Genomic DNA, 6,000 nt, shown 5'->3' with positions numbered 1-6,000 from the left:
GTGGGAGCCCGCCGCTCTCCCGGCAAGTGCCCCGCTTCCCTGGTGGTTTGGGAACAGGTGGCGCCTCTTCCCCGGGCTGCCGGGGGGATAAAAGTGAAAGCAGAGCGTTTTGGAAAGCGCTATTGACTGAGAAAGGTGTTCACATAATATCTTCGTGAGTTCCTCCTCTGCTTTATCTCCAGTACTTTTTCTCCGCAATTGAGTGATCGCGGCAGAAACTTCCCGCGTTCTGTTTTGAAGCAGACTCGTAGTCATCCCTACCTTTCTTCTTACCGCTAAGCGAGGGGTTCAGCCTCGCGGGCACCGCGCCGTTCTGTGCATCCCTCCTGGCAGCTCCCAGCCTCTCGTGTCAGTCGCGGAGTTCCCCGGCAGCCTCGCTGCTTCAGATGTTTCCTGTGTACCGGGCAGAGTTGTTGAGGAGGAGTTTCGGTTTTATAAGAATGAAGAGAAATTGAACAGCAACAAAGAGACAGTTACCATCGCTAATCCTAGAAAGAAAACCCTTGCTTGCCTCTCTCCACGAGGAAAAGAATTTGTTGCAGATCAGTTTAGCTACAATCCATACAGTTTGTCATTCTTTCCATTAGGTTTTTCTCTTTTTAATTTATTCTGATGAAGCCTTAATGATGGTGAATATTTAGCACGTGTTAGTATTTAAAAATGATACCTGTGTTTGCAGGGAGCTGTGCTGAAGAACTGGTGTAGTTGGGTAATGTTTAGTACTCTGGTCCTGTTTGCAGGTGGTCAGTAGATGCTCTTTACAAACTATGGTAGGCATAAGGAATAAACTATGTGGACAGTAGCAAGTATGCCAGGAGGGTGTGTTACTTGATCCTGGTTGACTCTGCTAATTGAGCAGTTCTTTAAAAGATCTGATATATAAATAGAATTTCACAAACTACGTGGAAATCACATGTGTCTGTGAAGCAAGAGTGGTTTTCGGGAATGAGACATTCCTTTGGGATTCCCAGGGAACACTTGCTGTCCTTCTGTTGTAAAGGTGGGCTTGGAGCCAAGAGCTATTGGTCTGGGGAAGCAGAGCTGGATGGGCACAGGGTGGCATATCCCTGATAAAGTAAAGCTGAACAGCACAAACGCTTTTAGACTGGATTGTTTAGAACAGGTTTTGTGCCTTCTCCTTGAGGGGTGTCTCAGCACGTTTCTGTAAGGAACGATGTGGGTGTAGGTTGCCACGGGCAGAGCTGTCTTTGTGCACACTGAGTGCCTTCTCCAGCATCTATCCAGCCAAACTGCTGAAGTTGGCGATCTGTCTAATTAATCCATTCGTCAAACAGTACATCTGGGGGTAATGTGAGATGCGAGCGAACCTGTGTGTGTCACCGCTGACCGCATGGCATGCAGTATTAGTGCTGGACTTGGCCTCCTAGGTCAGGTTGCAGGATCGAGGTTATGTTATGCTAATGAGCAAAAGAGTCTTCAAGTTTAATAATGGAATGCTTTCGTTCTGATTTGTCTGTATTTGAACTGGTTTTGCCTTTGCTGTTGAAAGGTGTGTGCATGTCTCAAAAAAGGATGAAGTGCTGTCTCTGTCTAGTCCTTTTTGGAAGGGAAGTGAGACTAATTTTGTGAGCGAGATTTCATCCTTAATGCTTATAATAACCATACAGCAAAGACATTGGGTCAAAGGCAGAATCATTTGTTCCCCATTTGGCATTGCATTTGGAATAGCGAAGGAATTGTTTATCTTCCCTGGCTGCAGAGGAAGATTATTTCCACAGTGTCCCAATTATCCTTTCAGCCATACCAGTTTCCACATTCTTCCCATTTAATTTCTACCAGTAGGGTGTCAGAGTGAGATGTTAAGAACTGGGTGGAGTGGATCCTCCAAACCTAGCGCTTCCAAAGAAGCCTCAGGGAGCTTTTGCCAAGAGGTACTGAGCCTGTGGTTGAGCCATGCTCTGCCTGCCTGAGCCATCCACCCCTGCCTTGCCCAGCAGGAGGTTGCTGGCTGCTCTCTCTCCTCCTGCAGAAGGAAAAAGGATTTTTACCCTGATGCTTGTAGAATGCTCAACAAAAATTGACTCCTAACTGAATGGAAAGGAATGTTGCTAATACTTTAGTTAGAATTTACTGCATCCACTTAGGATACTTGAGAAAACTCTGTGATGTGCTTTGCAGGATCTTGCTGAGGGAGGGGAGAAGGGACCAAAGTATTCTTGTATCTTTACTTTTTTAATTCACTTGTTTTATTTAATTTATTTCATTGTTGTACTACCTTGGTCAAATCCAAGGCATTTTAGTAGCAGCATGAATCTTTATACCTGCCTAGTGGCTCTGCTTCTCCTGCATGAAACTTTAATCTGTAAAGGCTTGTTTTGCATCTTGCTGTACTAAGATTAAAGAATCTGGGAGATCTCCAAACCGCATGCACAGAACAGATGTGAAGGGTGGGCTGAAATTTATATCTACAGATCCATCAATCTACAGAAACTTAGTCTCTTTTCTGCCTTTTGTGGCTGTGAAAGTAAGAGGAAGGACTCATGATGCCCTGTGGACTTTTCATTAGGCTGAACATAGCCTATGTATAAGCTACGTGTTCCTGAAATGATCTCAATTAAAAAAATTTATCACCCATCTGTCAGAAAAATCTGAAGCAGACATTGCTGAAATTGTGTAACAGTAGTTCAGTGTCCCTGATGAATTGGAAGTCATAAGTGACAGTCCTCATTCCAGTAGACGAATGCTCTGGAGCCAAACGGTGAAAAGAGCTCAAGTATTTGACATCATTCACACTGTATCTGACAGTATGAATGATCAGAGGAAAATAAGAGTGGTCTCTGTTACTGGAACCATTAAGCAAAACTTAAAATATTCATAGAACTGCTGCATTGTTTCGTGTAGGTTAGCATCAGAAGGGGGAAAAAAAGCCCGCATATGAACTGTTGAATTAAATAATGCTTGCCTTGTGTCTTTGAACTTCTCTTACCTTTTCTCTTGACTTGTATAAAGTAAAGGAGTGTTAAAACTAGTTGGTTCAGAAGCATTCCTATTACACCTGGGTAACTGTTAGGTGACAGGTCCAGCACAACTCCTCATCTGCACAGGAGGTGAGATGGTAGGCAATGGTTTTGCTTAGTCCTTAGGGAAAACTTACTTCATACTCTCTAGTTGCTGTCACTCAGAGGTGTTCACCTGCAGATATTTTCTTCTCCAAGCAGTGATTCAGTATAGTTCTTTCTAAAGAAGGTGACTTTTTTTGGACTTAGGATATACTATTTCTTGGTGTCTTCCTTATAGAATGTTAAGATGAAGGGTAGGAAAAAAAATAGAACTGCCAGTTCTGTAATTCACTCAGGATTTTATATTTAAACTGGGTGCTTTCTGTCTTACACCTTGTCTCCACTAACAGAAGTTCACTGAATCATTTATTCCCTCAGTAGCACTTAAGTTACTCCTTGGTTCCAGTGGTTTTGCAAAAATGTTTCTCAGCTGTTGAAGCAGAAGGTGCAATCCTCAGTGCTGTCTCACTCCCTCTTTCTCTTTTTGTCTGCCAGATCCCCATTTTGGTAGATTGTTCAACCCAGAAACAAACAGGTGATGAAGATTTGGTGTAGTCAGCAGCACAGTGGACTTGGCCTGAAGGTGTCCAGTGGTAGGGAATGGGGAGAGTGAAGCTTTTTGAAGCCCCCACGGATGCCAAGATTTAAAGACTTTAAATCAGATTTGAGCCTCCTGGTTTGCAGGTGGTTGAGAAGTGAAGGCCCTGCCCGCTCAACCTCGTTGGTGGTGCCAAGGCAGATGCTGGTGAGGGAGGTGCCTCAAGTAACAGTTCACCAGGGACAAAAGAGAATGGTAGTGACAGGTCTAGGACATGTAGCCATGACAAAAACTTGGGAGGATGGCATTGGGCAGAGAAGCACAGCAAATACCTGGTCTTCCTAGGAGGAGAAAGTGACTGTTCACATGGAATATGCTTGGCTCTGTGGGAAGGGTGTAAGAGTTATCTACTCCAGCTGCTGCTGGGTGACTCTGGTGGTTGAGGAGGAGAGGAGCTGTGGGAGATGAGCTGCAAAAGGGAATGCAGCTCTCCCACCAGGAAAGATGTGCACAATTTGTGCACAGAGCTATCCTACTAGTATTTCAGATGAGGAAAAAAGATGGGGGAAAAGATAAATTAAAAAGTCTGGGCTGTGTTCAGGTGCTGACTGCAGAATGGATAACACTCCAGATCTGCCCATCAAGGCTGCTGTCCAGTGATGGCTTGGGTATGTACCTTGCTGGGAAGTAAATGGGACCCTTCAGCAGCAGTTCAGTATTCTTGGTGGGCACCAAGAGCCTAATGTAAGACTACCAGTGGCTTCAGATCAAAGCCTTAAGTGACTGTAAGCTTGAGTTAGATGTGAATACATACCCAAAGAGAGAACTGATTCAATAATTCACTGCCAGCCTTCTGATCTATCTAGTTGTTTACAGCTGATCCTTCTGTTTTTTCAGCTGTATCAGTGGCATGAGTTTCAAGGACAGGGAGCTTAAGAAAACCCAAACAACCTGGGGAAGGAAAAAAGACCTTAGGTTTTCTTTGTTCTTGATTTAATGCTGTATTACAGTTTGACATCGCAGGGTAATATAGTGGAGCTATAATGTGTCAGGTTAAATACACAGTGCACAAGTATTTTCTTCACTCTGTACATCACAATGTTTAAGATTGTGCCAGTATTTCTCTTGTACAGCTTAGTCTTCTATTTCGACCCAAGCTGTGGCAATCACTCTCCACATCGATACTGTGATACCTGCCATGAAATTGATGTAGTACTGGTGTAGCCACACGGGGTGAGGTGCAGTTTGTAAAGAGAAGCAGATGCTTTTATTAGACTAGTTGTGTTGTAGTTGGAATATACCGACACATCTCTAAGCATGTAAGCTTTTCTTTTGACTCAGAGCAGAATGCCTTGCTGCCATTTCAGGTTTCTCCCAAAGCTTGGTGCCTCAAAGCTTAGGGGTTTTTTTCCAGGTGCACAGAAGTCTCCTACACAAATGAAATTTTCATAGCAGGTGTCTGATTCCTTTGGTTGCAGGTTGGGACTGTGTTTCTCTAGGGTTGCTTGCACTCCCTGGAAGGAGGACAAGACTGCTGGGGAGGGTCAGGGGAAGCTCCCTGCCCAGGGATGGGGGGCACAGGCCTGGCTGAGGGTCCATGCTGTCACGCTGCTTGCAGCCAAGCCCAGAGATGAGGATCTGCCCAGTAGGAGAGGTGTGTACAAAAAATTTAGGACTTCTGCCTAGTTACATTTTCTCACTCCTCAATAAAATTTACCTGTCTCTTGAATTAAAAGCCTTTTATGAGGGGAAGAGTTCACTAATTCTCCTGAATGACTTGGCTGAGGTGAGTTCAGCCACGGTTATTTTTGCTGCTTGCTTCAGGGGTGTTTTGTCTCTATTTAACACCTACCAGTTCCTGGGGATTTTCTCTCATTGGGCATTCTATTCCTCTTGCACCAATGTCACCCTTAATTTTCTTTGGTCATCTTTTACCTAAAAGGCTCAGCTTTCGACCAACCTTCTTACCCACAGGAGCATCCCTGTCAATACTCTTTAGAGTCCATGAAAATAAAGTGCTCTGGCTGCTGCTGGTGAGCTAAAGGCATTTCTCTGCATTTGCTTGCTCTGTTTCTGACTGCTTTCCTGGCCTTTCTCATTTATTGTCTCACGGATTTAAAGAAAGAAAGGGAAAAGAAAAAGGGCTGTTCTCTTTTCACTCACTATGCTTGGTTTTGTTTTGTTTCTCTTTGCTTCTGTATATTAAAACGGCAATTCCTTCATAGTCTGCAGCTTATTTCAAACTAATTTCAAATTTGGTGGAAATCTATTATACCTGGTTTGAAAAACTGTCTTTAGGCCTAATAACTTCATACTAGATTTCTGTTAGTGTTGCTTTCTGTTGTTGATGAGTGACTGTGCTAGCTTGGTTCTTAATCACGTCTCATCTCTCCCTGCACTGGGAAGAGGACTGCCTGACTGATGGCTGCTGAAGAGTTTCAC

This window comes from Manacus vitellinus, unplaced genomic scaffold (assembly GCF_001715985.3).
Source record: "Manacus vitellinus isolate BGI_N305 unplaced genomic scaffold, ASM171598v3 scaffold_5_pilon, whole genome shotgun sequence".
Taxonomy (NCBI): domain Eukaryota; kingdom Metazoa; phylum Chordata; class Aves; order Passeriformes; family Pipridae; genus Manacus; species Manacus vitellinus.
Note: the sequence above shows the minus strand (reverse complement) of the source record.